At 35.1% G+C, this 14,281-nt stretch overlaps 1 protein-coding gene across 2 annotated transcripts in view; it reads left to right on the top strand.

The window, feature by feature from the left end:
- opcml (opioid binding protein/cell adhesion molecule-like) overlaps positions 1-14,281 on the top strand; it is a 408,742-nt gene that overhangs the window by 13,591 nt on the left and 380,870 nt on the right. For both annotated transcript variants that reach the window (XM_073913809.1, XM_073913808.1), the window contains one exon: positions 5,664-5,755. The gene's annotated coding sequence lies outside the window, so the exon portion shown is untranslated. The remainder of the gene's footprint in view (positions 1-5,663; positions 5,756-14,281) is intronic.

Raw genomic sequence — 14,281 nt, 5'->3', positions numbered from 1 at the left:
TTACCTTAGCTGTCCTTCGGATGAGATGTTAAACCAAGGTCTTGACTCTCTGTGGTCGTTAAAAATCCCAGCATGACTCCGGCATCCTGGCCATGTTTGACCACTGGCCTCTGTTCATCATGGCCTCCTAACTATCCCCATATGATAATTGGCTTCATCACTCTGTCTCCTCTGCACCAATCAGCTGGTGTGTGGTGGGTGGTCTAGCGGAATATTGCTGCCATCATGCCATCCAGGTGCATGCAGGACACTGGTGGTGGAGATTCTGCCCAAAAAAATGTGTAAAAGCGATTTATTATTATATTGGAATTATTATTATTATTATTATTATTATTATTACTTTCAACTGCTCCTGTTATATAGAAAATATGTTAAGAAAGAAAGAAAGAAAGAAAGAAAGAAAAGAGAAAGCAAAAAAAAAAGTACTATTCAGTTTTCAGGTTTACTATTCCTGTAAGCACTGAATCTGCAATTCCAGAAAGCCCTTGAAGCAGTTCTCCTCTTGAAGTATTGGTCAGCGGACCACAGTAGACCACCTGCACGTCATGCTTTGATGTCCTTTGATAATAATATTTCCCTCAAGTGCCATTTTAAATAAGGCAAAAGCTTTTCTTTTTTTTTTTCTCTCTCAGAGTCAGAAATGGTTTTGGATAATGTAATGAAAATTCAGTATATCTAGAAGTGAATACATTGAAAGAATTCCATTATTATGGCCCTAAACTGTTTACTGAATATCTACACACATTCATAAATATAAATTCGAGTTTTCTCCAAGCGGTAAAATCCCAGACTGGCGAAATGCAGTCGAGCGGCTCAAACGTGTCACACTAGTGTTAGATAAGGTTTGGCATATACTTGTAGTGCCTGTAGAGATGTGTGTGCGTATGGGTGTATGAGAATGTGTTTATATGAATGTGTGTGTATGGGGGTCAATGCTGATAATGATTTAAGATAGCTAACTTTTTCTTCTTGAGCTATAGTTCTGCAAACCTTATGTTCACGTCACTCTTAAAGAGTTAATTCACTCAGAAATATGAATTAGGTTATTAATTACTTTATTATATTACATTATTATGTCATATAATTATAAATTAGGGTGAGGCAGTGGCGCAGTAGGTAGTGCTGTCGCCTCACAGCAAGAAGGTCGCTGGGTCGAACCTCGGCTCAGTTGGTGTTTCTGTGTGGAGTTTGCATGTTCTCCCTGCCTTTGCGTGGGTTTCCTCCGGGTGCTCCGGTTTCCCCCACAGTCCAAAGACATGCGGTACAGGTGAATTGGGTAGGCTAAATTGTCCGTAGTGTGTGAATGTGTGTGTGTGGATGTTTCCCAGAGATGGGTTGCGGCTGGAAGGGCATCTGCTGCGTAAAAACTTGCTGGATAAGTTGGCGGTTCATTCCGCTGTGGCGACCCCGGATTAATAAAGGGACTAAGCCGACAAGAAAATGAATGAATGAATAATTATAAATTATTGTTATTAAAACATACAATATACTGACATTGAGGAGAGGAAACTGTTGAATAAAGTTATTTTTATTTTATGCATACACAAAAGTATTCTCATAATTTCATAACATTCAGATTGAACCACTGAAGCCATATAGTCTATTTTGAGCATGTTTTTTGGGTATTTTTCTGGAATTTAAATGCCAAGACTATTGCTGTTTACACAGAATATGACATTTGCTCTTTATTTAAACCACTTTAAAATGAGCTAAAACAACACTGTTCTTGAGGGACATCGTTCTTAATTGTTTTATGTTTTCTATCAACTTAGATTTGTAAAAAAATAAAATAAATAAATACTTTAATTTCTTCATTTTGTCCTAACACAAATCAATTGTGTGGAACCCAGAATTTTTTTAGAGTGTATGGAGAATTAAGGACCTCAGATTTCAGCTAAATTATTCTAATTTGTGTTATGGAGATGAGTTAAGGTCTTAGGGGTTTAGAACGACGTGGTGAGAAATTAATAACATCATTTACATTTCTTATTGAACTAACAATTTAACTCTCATTTCCCAGTTTGAATAAAGATGTGAAGCTGCAATGTTAAAGTCAGATTTTTAAGTTTATTTATTAATTGTTTGGTAGTTATACTAAATGATCACATTTTGTGACTTTTTTTTCTGTTGTTGTGACTAGGTCTTATACATTTGCTTGTTGTTTACATAAGCCCGTGTTTACATGAGCTCTAAACAGCGCTTTTTGAATGTTACACAACTCTTCGATGCAAACACATGACACTAGTTTAAAGCCAATTAAAAATGTGCTGAAACACTGATGTGGAAATCACCTGAAACATTGAGCCAAAAATGATCATGTTTGAGTTTTAAAAACATTTTCATGGAGGAATACTATTGGGAAGCTATTAATATTGGCAATTAATCTAAAATTTAATTAGGATGCTAATGTATTGAATATAATATTAATGTAATATAATTACTGTTTGTTTGTTTAAGTAAGTAAAGGTTTATTTATATAGCACCTTTTCCAGACATTGAGTCACAGACTGCTTTACAATAAGAGAAAACAAGTAAAAGAACACATGACAATATAAGAAGGCATGTTAAATATATATTAAAACTAATTAAAAATCCAAACACAAAAACACTAATACTGTTAATTAAAAGCTTGACCAAAAAGGTGTGTCTTTAAATGCTTTTTAAAAAGTTCAACTGATCCCAGAGTTCTCAGTGCTGTCGGGAGAGAGTTCCAGAGCCGTGGGGCCACCACACAGAAGGCACGGTAACCTTTGGTCTTAAGACAAGTTCTGGGAATGGCTAAAAGGTCTTTGCCAGAAGACCTCAGAGACCGGCTGCATGAGTGACTACTTAAAAGATCTCGAATATATAGGGGTGCTTGACCATGCAGAGCTCTATATGTAATGACCAGAATCTTAAAATTTACCCTTATAATTTAAAGATACAGTATGTAGTTTTTGCCACTGGAGGGCGCATATTCACAATAAACAAAGGCTTAGGTTGTGTTCGAAATCGGATACTTCCATACTATATAACATAAAATATAACATGCAAACTCCACACAGAAACGCCAACCGAGCCGAGGTTCGAACCAGCGAACTTCTTGCTATGAGACGACAGCACTACCTACTGTGCCACTGCTTTGCCCAGTTTTTGAGTAGTTTACGGGAAAAACTTAAATGCTGTACCTTTAAGTATTACTAATTCTGTGTTTGATTTTGTAAATGTCTTTTTTGTTTGTATTTCTTAACGAGTGTATAAAATAGAATCTTGTTAAAGGTATAATGAAAAATCTGATGGGTAATTTGAGCTGAAACTTTAGACACATTCTGGAGACGCAAAACACTTCCATTAAATCTAAAAAAAGGGGTAAACTTGGTGCCCTTTAATATTTCATGTGCGTTGTGACCAAATCGGGTATTTGTAGCACTTTCTGTAAATGTTGTTATTTTCAAATAATAGTTTGATTAGTTTGTATAATTTATTTTTTATGTGAAATAAATGTCTTACAGTTTTCCTCAACTGCTTTGGCTCATTTCTCAGTTGAAATTTTTCTTTTTCAAAACAAGAAGCTTAGATTTCTGAACAGTTAGCTTATTGTTCAAACCAGATTGTCTTATTGATTTAAGCAAATTGCAAATGCTTTGGTGCATGTGTGCAAATAGTAAATACGATTTTCTGTAGTTTGGACAAAAGCTAATTGCATATGGCTTGTTGATCAAAACCGATGAGTCGATTTTTATTGAAGCTGTGAAACTCTTCACATTTTCTCAATCATTGTCCATTGGGTAAGCCATCACACCAATTTTTTATTCAACTATCATTTATTCAATTATCAAACATTTGTATGCGCTTGTTTTCACCATAAATATGTTGTAATGTCTGCTGAATTAGTAAACAACCTCTCATTGCAATACAATTTACATAATCTATTTTATATAGACTTATGTAGATATAGATTACCCACAGCACAATCACTGCATACACAGTCCTGAACTGAAGTAACAAGAATTTTTTTTTTCCATGAATGATTTTTTTGTAGTTTTTTTTTTTTTTTTTTTGTACTATTGACTCTTTTCAACAAATGTCAGATTTTTTTTAAACCTTGATTTCCATGGTTCATTGTCACGGTGAGAAAACAACTAATAATTTTAAGCAGTGTGGCTCACACAACGACAAATACACTATGTTTTGGAGGTCTTGGGCAATACTGACAACTGATAACTGGTTTTAAGCATGAATTAAATGTTTTGGGTGAGTAACGACATTTTGCAGGCATGCAATAAAGTTCTGGGGCCTCATGTACGAGGACTTGTGTCGAAATTATACTAAAACATTGTGTACGCACAAAGCTATAAATGTGCGTACGTAGTAAAAAATTCACATGTATGAAACACTGCGTACACCGAATCCCACGCATATTCTCTTTGTACATCTGAATTAACGTGAGCGGAACAGGCACGAGCGCAAACCCCCCCTGCCTCCTCCCCCGTATGAATATGCTAATGACTCTACTTTGACAAAACTAAACGAAGAAGCAATGGCAAAAGCAAGCAAAAAGTGAAACTTTCAACTGAATGTGAATTGGAGGTGCGTCTATCGGAGGTGGACTGGAAAAAAATGGTTTTATTTGCAAGTTTGTTCTTGGGAATTAATAATAAAAGAAAAAAATAAATAGAGTGGGAGAGTTTAGCTGATGTGGTAATGTAGTGGAGACTCATTGGACACCTCATTGGAATAAGCTTATAGAGTAATGGTTAAGGAGTCATCAGACAGAGTGGCGTAGCTCATAAAGCGCATGACAACATTTTTTGAGACTATCATTCCTGAACCCGGTTCGAATCCAGCATCTGATGATCTTATTTTTCTTTTTTTTTCTATTACATATCAGATATTGTCTACTCTTCATCAAGAGGAAGACAAGTAGGAATCATTAAGAAGTGTGTGTATTATATTAAGCACATTTGAGCATTACATATTATTTGCACATTTATTGAATGGAAATGTTTCTGATTCATGTATGCATATGCGTCTTCAGATGGTGCTTTTATAGCAATGTGCGTGCAGTCGGTCGCTCCGATTACAATGGGAAAACTGTCGATCGCTGCAAATTGCGCTTTAATGTTTGGCTGGTAAACTGTATGGTATGGAAAACTTATATACCTGCTACACATGCAGATGATCCCGTCTCATACAGCTGCCATTGCATGGCTCATATATACTTTGTAGCGTGAAATTTAACACAATTGCCTCTTGGAGTCGTCAATGGAAATAAAACAAACACACACAAGAAATGCATGTACGCCAGACATGAAGCTGCCGTGGACCAAGGCACATTCTCACGTTCATTTCATCGTTAGTAAATCTAAACGTGTGCGTGAAACCTGGCATACGCAAAGGTTTTGTGCGTACACACCGTTGACACATGAAGTCCCTGATGTTTTGTTTTGAGATTTGTACTCCGTTTAGAGAATACGTTATTTTTTTTAATGTGCCAAAGCAACTGACTAAAACAGTATCAATCATTTACTACTTCAAATTGCTAAATTGCTAATCAAGCAAAGCCACTTATCTAATCAAGTGTTTTCCCAAATTTGAAGTTGATGTAAAAACTTCTCGATTAAGATCACATCAGTTATGTATTTATTTATTTTTTGTATTGTTGTTTTTTTTCCACACTGCAGGCTACATCCTCCAGGATTATGTGCCATAGTCAACAGGAATCTTCAGGGTCCAGATTTGTTTTCTGAGGCTGTGGATTAAAGGTGGATTAGAGGTATGCAAAAATATTTAGTTTTGTTATCGGATTGTTTCATATCATTGTACCACTATGTATTGTTAGGGGCCAAAGGTGTTAATTAACTTTTCCTTCCATGTTTGTTTTTTGCCTCTAAAAGTGCTGTAATGGCAATCGGTAGCCATAGACTTGCCTTTGATTAATCACTAAAGACATTTCTTTTAGTTTAATCATCTTTAATGTTATAAATAAATCCTTTTAGATGGCACCTACAGTAGGTGAGGAAATGACAGCACATTTTTGTGGGAATTCTTCAGCTGCAATGCTATAAACAACCACCAGGCAGAGCAGTTGCTCAAATTAAGGAGGCTTTTCAAAAACAGATGATGTTTTTTTTTTTTTTTAATGGTTAAAAAAATCTTGTTTGGATTATTCAATTTGCTGATAAAAGCATTATCTCATTGATTCTTACATTCCCAGATCCTTTCACTCTCATTAAATACATCAAATCATGTTGAAAATACAAAAGACAAGATGGGGAAAAAAAACAGAATAACAAGTCTTTGGTTCGCTAATTGCACCCAAAAATACAATAGGATGTGGGTGTGCAGTCGCCTTGGTAACAGTGCGCAGACATGCTGGATGAGGACCTGAGATCCATACTAGGAAAACAGGCGAAGTAAGTAGGTGAGAGAGACTGTGAGTTTGTGTCAGAGAGCGCAGTGTGGATGCTGTGTGACAATTCAAATTTATTCAGAAATGCTGTCACGGTCACACGACTCTTCTTTTTAATATTGTGTCAGTTTCAGAAATATTATGACGAAAAGATGATGTCAGCACCTGTTATGGTCATGATTTCTAACTAGGGGTTTTTATTTAACTTTTGTTTTAAAACTAGTGTTGCAACTGGCTAAAAGTGAAACCATGTTTTATTTTTTGAATTACTTGAAAAAACATATTAAAAAGAGACAGAAAAAAATGTCATGTAGTTATATAATATTTGACTTAAAATAATACTTAAATACGTAAAATAATTTATTCATTTCTAAGTGCACCTATGATGAAAATAATTTTTTGTAAGCTGTTTGGACAGAAGTATGTGTAGGTATAGTGTGCACCCTGTCATATTGGAGTGATATAAAGACTACTTTTCTTTTTTCTTTTTTTTTCTCTGATGTCAAAATAGAATTTAAATCCTTCCTATTTTGAGGCACACTGCATAGGATGTAGGAGTGCGGTTTACACACCCACCGAATTGATTTACAACTGCGTATTAACACGTCTTGATAGTAATGCGTATAATCATATCAAAAAGACAGGACAAAGCAACTGGGATTAAAAGTACATCAAAAATACAAAAAAATACATCAAATAATCATTGGGAAAGTTCTTACTGTAACATTTCTCACAAACGTTATGTGAAATCTGCTTCCTTCATGTCTGTCACGGTGCTGTTTATTTGATGCAACAGACGATGAGGGCACACTATGACATGCACATAGGAACAGTGGGTGGGGAGAACTAGCTCATTTGCATCAAAGGCACAGGCAACAAAAAGAGCTGAGCTGAAAATTTCAATATTTTGATTGGTATAAATAATCTGATGGGTATTTTGAGCTGAAACTTTACAGACATATTCTGGAGACACAAAAGACTCATCTTACATCTTGAAAAAGAGGTAAAATAGGTGAACTTTAAAATAATTAAATAAAAAAAACCGATCTAAAAATAAATAAAATTATAATAGTATTAAAATGCAAGTGTTTTTGATACCAGGAAATTTGAGCTTCTAAAGTAAAAAATACATATATATTAAAAAAAAATGTTTCATGTAGTTATTTAATATTTTACTGAATAAATAATAAAACTTAAATACTTAATGTGATACTTTAAAATAATAAAAAAACAAACAAATAACAGTATTCAACATTTAATAGTGTTTTTGATACCATACAAAACTAATAATCACAATTTAATGAACTAATAAACATATTTGTTCACATTTACCTTAACACAAAAAAGCAAAAGGATTAATGATGTAAGTGTTGAGTTCAGATGACAGGATTAGCGGAAGTTAATCTACTTTTTTTTTTACTGAAAATAAAAGAAATGTTAACTTAAAAAAATAATAATAATAACTATAGAATTACTAATTTAATCTACTAATAAAAACATAATGATGTCTCTTTACCTGAGATTTCCCAAACTAGGGCCCACGGCCAAAGTTGGCCCATGGTAACCTTTTTGATTTGGCCCGCCATCACATCTGAGAAGAGAGGTAGAATGATGGGGATGGTTCAGAAATTCTTATTTCAAATTTAATGTAACCTTACATTTGTTTGTTTTGTTGTTAAGCTACAAAAAGCTTAGTGAAATTAAACGTTTAATTTTAAATGGTGTAAATTAATCAGATTTAAAATTAGAATTTTAAATGTGCATACTGACACCCGACGGATAGAAGACTTTAGTAAGCAAATCAGGGCAAAGGCAGATTCTGCTTGACCAATGTTTTCAGCGTTGAACTCCACTGTGTTATAAATGTGATTTATGTTTTTATTGCACTAGTTATAATAAAAAATATTTGTGCATTACGTAATATGATTAAAAGTAATGTTTTTTTTATTTATTTTTAAAAATTGGACTGTAAATTAGGAAATTACCCATTTGGTAAATGTATCTTCTGCCCACGGCTATCAATGATATTTGGTTTTTGGCCCTTTATATGGAAAAGTTTGGGCACCCCTGCTCTATAAAGAAATTACCCTACACACACACACACACACACACACACACACACACACACACACACACACACACACACACACACACACACACACACACACACACACACACACACACACACACACACACTATTCCATTGATTTATTTTATTATTATCTTTTACTACTTAACATTTTCAGCTTATAATCTTTCAAGAAAACTTTGTAAAATGTTAAAAATAAGGATAACACTTCTAGCTAAACATATGTGCATAGACGGTAGTGTCATTAGCACTTTGCACATTCACAGCTATCACTTTATAATTTAAATGGAGTAAAAATTACAGATTCTATATTCCTCAAACATCACTGTGATTAATTCCAGTATTAGAAGGCAGTATAATGACTTAACAGGAGCACATACTGTATCGGGTTGGGTGTTAATGAAAAGGTACCTGAGCCTTGTTTATGGAACTGTGGTGTTACATCTGACAAAAACGGCAGGGAAACGCTGATTTATGACTGCATTTTATTAGCCTGTGGCATCTTTTGTGTGAAATGTACAGCAGCTAGGATCCTCTTTTTGTATAGTTAGCAGAAACGCCAGACTGTGCTCAGTAGGGCAGAACAGCATGGGCTGTTTCAATTTGTTTCGCAGTCAATTTGTTTAGTTTCTTTTGTGCCCAGAACTCTTATATTCCATAATCAATATAAAATATGCATTGATTTTTTTTTTCTACAATGAAAAGCCAATAAGTAATAACAGCAGGAGCCAGTCATGCAGTGCTATCATTAATGAAGGGTTATAATGAGGACAAAATGTATAGACATCAATAACAGTGTTTTATAATGCGCTACGTTGGGCACACATTGGTTTTTGTTTTGTATTCTTCACAAAAGCAAGTGGAAGGTGTGCATGGTGTCGTGGAACAATTGTGATGATATTCTGATAACTACTGACAACACTTGCTCATTTATTTCTTTATTTTTTAAAATGTTGTCATTAAAATAGCTACCTTACTGTTTGCATTTTTACTTAAAAGTAAAGAAAATGCCTTAAATGGATCCTTTTCTCTTAATATACTTATTCTCAGGCCATCCAAAATGTTTTGAATTTGTCTTCATTAGAAAATTTAAAATTTTTGAAACTGTGGTCCTAAGCATAACATTCATATCAATGGCTACTAACACTTTGGAAACATATACACTCACCAGCCACTTTTAGGTACACCTGTCCAACTGCTTGTTAAAGCAAATTTCTAATCAGCCAAGCACATGGCTGCAACTCAATGCATTTAGGCATGTAGACATGGTCAAGATAATCTGCTGCAGTTCAAACCGAGCATCAGAATGGGGAAGAAAGGTGATTTAAGTTACTTTATACATGGCATGGTTGTTGGTGCCAGACGGAGTATTTAAACTGTTCAGGCTGGTGTGGGGTATATTTTCTTGGCACACTTTGGGCCCAATAGTACCAAATGAACATCGTGTCAATGCCACAGCCTACCTGAGTATTGTTGCTGACCATGTCCATCTCTTTATGACCACAGTGTACCCATCTACTGATGGCTACTTCCAGCAGGATAACACACCATGTCATAAAGCGTGAATCATCTCAGACTTTTTTTCAGTTTGTGTGTGTGTGTGTGTGTGTGTGTGTGTGTGTGTGTGTGTGTGTGTGTGTGTGTGTGTGTGTGTGTGTGTGTGTGTGTGTGTGTGTGTGTGTGTGTGTGTGTGTGTGTGTGTGTGTGTGTATGTGTGTGTATATAATATAAAATATTATTATTATTATTATTATTTATTATTATTATTATTATTTTTTACCAAAATCTGGTTCAATTCTATGTTAACAGCTCCTTTAGGAATATTATTCCTTGGCAAAAACTTAACATTTTCAATACTTATTGCCCCCACTGTATGTGCCATGAGGTCAGAGATCACTTGATACAGAACTTAAAATCAGGTTTAACGTGATCGGCTGCAGTTCACTTATCTGCCACTGGTGTTGCTAATAACAAACAATTATGAATTCTTCATTTGGAATTTAATTTGCAGAGGCAACTTGAAGTAAACCATTTGTAGGATTATTCCCTGAACATCGCTCTATCTGTTTGTGCAAGCCGATGTTTAATGACTGAACACTGGCTAATTTTTGCCAGCTTCATTTGGCGATCCTAAAGGCACAGCAAATCCCATTACAATTTTAAAATGGACTTCGGAACACAGTTGGCTTCAGTTGAAATATGCAAAACTCCCACTGACTCTAGCATCTATAAAACAGTAAGTCAGGAGCAGATTTTCTTGTGTATAATTCAAGCCTCTTTAATTTACGCTACCACCCTGGAAGACTTTTGGCTTGCTGTGCTGTTCATAAATCCTAAGTCTCCAATGAATTACAGATGCGTCTGTGTGGGCCACGCGATAGAAATCTAACATTTTTAATGAGCAATTACCTTCTATAATGGGTTGCTTTATAGTTTGTTCCCAAACGTACCGGCATTAATTTAAATCAATAGCTCATCAATGGGCCTGACACATTACTTGCAGTTTTCTTTGACATGTATGCTAATATCAGCCCAACAAGCGTTAAACTAAGTTTGCAAATTCACTTAGCATTTAAACTCACCGCTGTGCGAAAAGGTCTAGATTCTTAATGAAGTAGACGAAATACAAAACAAGGGCAGATGTAAGGCCCTACAATTTATTAGTGTTCCAAGGATCAGCACTATTTCTAAAAGCAACTAAACCACAAATAATAGTTTGTTTTTATACTTTCTAGGGGTGTAATGATATACTTAGGTCATTATTCAATACATATATATTAGTGCTAAACTATTGATACAATATAATCTCGATATTCAATGCTTGCAAATTTTTTCTAATTTGTTTATTCATTAATTTCCTTTTGGCTTATTACTTGATTTATCAGAGGTTGCCACAGTGGAATGAACCACCAACTATTCCAGCATATGTTTTACATAGCGGATGACCTATGGCCAATTTAGTTTATTCAATTCACCTATACCATATGTCTTTGGACTGTGGTGGAAACCGGAGCATTCGGAGAAAACTCACACGAACATGGGGAGAACATGCAAACTCCACAGAGAAATGCCAAATGGCCCAGCTGGGACTAGTGATGGGAAGTTTGGATCATTTTACTGTTTCTTATCTTTGAGTCTCATTCATCAAGATGAACAAATCTTTTTTCGAGTCATTTCGTTCATTTGGTTCAATTTGCCAAAATGTTATTAAAATGATAAGAATTGGTTCCAAACACATCTACAACTAGCCCAAAAGGTTAATTGCACGACAAATAAGTCATAAATAAAATACTATAAGAAGGAGAATATAATACTTTAATGTTTACCTGCTCTTTTGTCAATGAAGACATTTTTGGCTCTTTGCTCAGCTCACCTCTTCATGTCTTCAAATGTCAGTGGTTCGTTCACGTTACACTGACAGTCACATATAATCTTAACCAATGTACACAGTCTGAGCCGATAGGAGCCATGATAATTAGTTCACCTTTCAAGTCTTGAGTCGTTCGTTATTTACGTGACAGAATGACTCAAACCCGAGGACTCGAGATGAACGGTTTAATTGTTTTTCCGGCTCTAAACGCGTATGATTGGCCCGTGATGAACGAGTGACTCAGACCCGATAGAGGACTCGAGAGGTGAATAGTTCAATTCTTTTTCCAGGTCTAAACGTGTATGATTGGCCTGTAAAGAACGAGTGACTCAGACCGGATAGAGGACTCTAGAGGTGAACAGTTCAATTCTTTTCCCGGCTCTAAACGCATATGATTGGCTTCTGCCTTTCCGCGATGAACGACTCGAAATGTGATGAAGACTTGAAATGAACGATACCACCTGCACAAATGCGCGCATGCGCGGATGAACAAATCACTCCCTGAGAGGACTCGTAGTTCCCGGGTCATATTGAAGATTTGTTCCAAATGAACGAATCATTCATGAACGACCCATCACTAGCTGGGACTTGAACCAGTGACATCCTTGCTGTGAAGCGACAATGCTAACCACTGAGCCACCGTGCTGCCACTAAACATATGCAAATGCTCTAATAATATTATAACATGTAAATTTTGTAAGATACTGTTGGTGGCTATTTTTGCAAATATCTCATGAGCCCTGAGGCAAATTTCACAAATTTGGTCTCATTACATTCAGAGGGACATTCTGATTCGACTGATATCCAATTATCCCATATTAGCCATTTTGGGTGTCGGCCATTTTGAATTTCGACCAAAAATGCCGTATTTTATTACCCATTTAGGTATTGTCACCAAATTGTTATGCATATTCAACCCCATGCCTTGAAGGTGCTTAAAGTTTTTGAGCATCGCCACCTTGTAGATAGACTTGGAGGTGGACTTGAATTGACTTTAAATTGGTCCTGGTCCTCAATGCAGGGCAGTGATGATATCAGAATATATCTGTTTAGAATTCTGAAGTACGATTTATGCTAGAGACATATTTTTGAACCACACATTGCATATAAATAGACATGGAAATAAGACATTTGTCATTATCAGATCTCTTTTGCATTATTAAGCCCAATATTCTGTTATATAGTGTAATTATATTGGCACTGACAATCTGTAAATGTTCATTCTCATGCGGTGCTCTCATGCTGCTCATTTAATGAATTAACAGTGCATAACTGTTTACAAATAAAGACAAGGCTGAAATTTTGTCTAAAGGATAACTAACAAGCTTTTTGTTTGCTATAACCTGTTGCATTGTGCTGTTCTTTTATTAGATGAGTGAATTAGAGCTGCTGCAAAATATGTAGCCTTAATATGTACTTTTATAAAAATGTATCATTTGTTGCAATGTACTTAATGTGTAAATACATTTTACATTGTACTTATAATTGATTAAATACATGCATGTAATTACATCTGTAAATAATTTCTTTAATTACACTGTTGACCATCCCTTACACTTTAATCCACCTTTAAACCTGATCCCACTGCCAAACCTGTCCCTAACCCTACCTGCATCTCACCTCAAGGGCACCAGAAGTGTTCTGCAATACTTTATAGACACAGTAAGTACATTGTATTTATTTTTTAATCCAAGTATATAGCAGTTCAGGGGTCTGTTCTTTGTATTAGAATGTCTAGCTAAACTGATCTGAGATCGCTGCGTGTTGTGAAGGACAGATCTATCGATCCTCGAAATCATGATCAGCAATGCAACGATTGGCTGACGGCAAAGCAGCGCAATGACATCATCTGATTAATATTCAATTATCCATGTGAGCAAAATTACATCAAATTAGCAGTAAACGGTTTGTTAAATATGACACGCAATAACCTTTCACATTTGTTGTGAGCTGCAGGCTTTACACTTTCATGTGTCAAGAGTATTTATCATGTATTTCAATGCATATCAATGTATTTAGATCTACATTTAGAAAATATTTTCTTTATTATAGTAGCCGTTTTTTTAATCGCTGTATGGAATAACTGGATGTTTACAAAAGCATTTTGATATTGGTAAAGGCGTCTGCAACTTTTGTGAAGCATCAAATCACTGGCATATTAACTGTCAAAACATGTTTATGACTGCATATGTATTATTTCTTTTTTTTTAAAGTCACATATCTGCATTTCTATTATCATACACAAATTGTACTAAAGCGATCTAAAAAGTTCATATCAATACGTTTTCTCTTTGCACCACAAGGTGGCAGTCTTTGTACTTTCAGTTCGGGGGTGCAGATTGCAAAAGTTTTATCAATAGGCTATATATAACTTTATTTATTTTATTAATAACTATAACTTAATATATATTGCTAAAAATATTTACTATTT

This window comes from Danio rerio, chromosome 10 (genome assembly GCF_049306965.1).
Source record: "Danio rerio strain Tuebingen ecotype United States chromosome 10, GRCz12tu, whole genome shotgun sequence".
NCBI classification, from domain to species: domain Eukaryota; kingdom Metazoa; phylum Chordata; class Actinopteri; order Cypriniformes; family Danionidae; genus Danio; species Danio rerio.
Note: the sequence above shows the minus strand (reverse complement) of the source record. Positions and strands in the feature narration are given on the sequence as shown.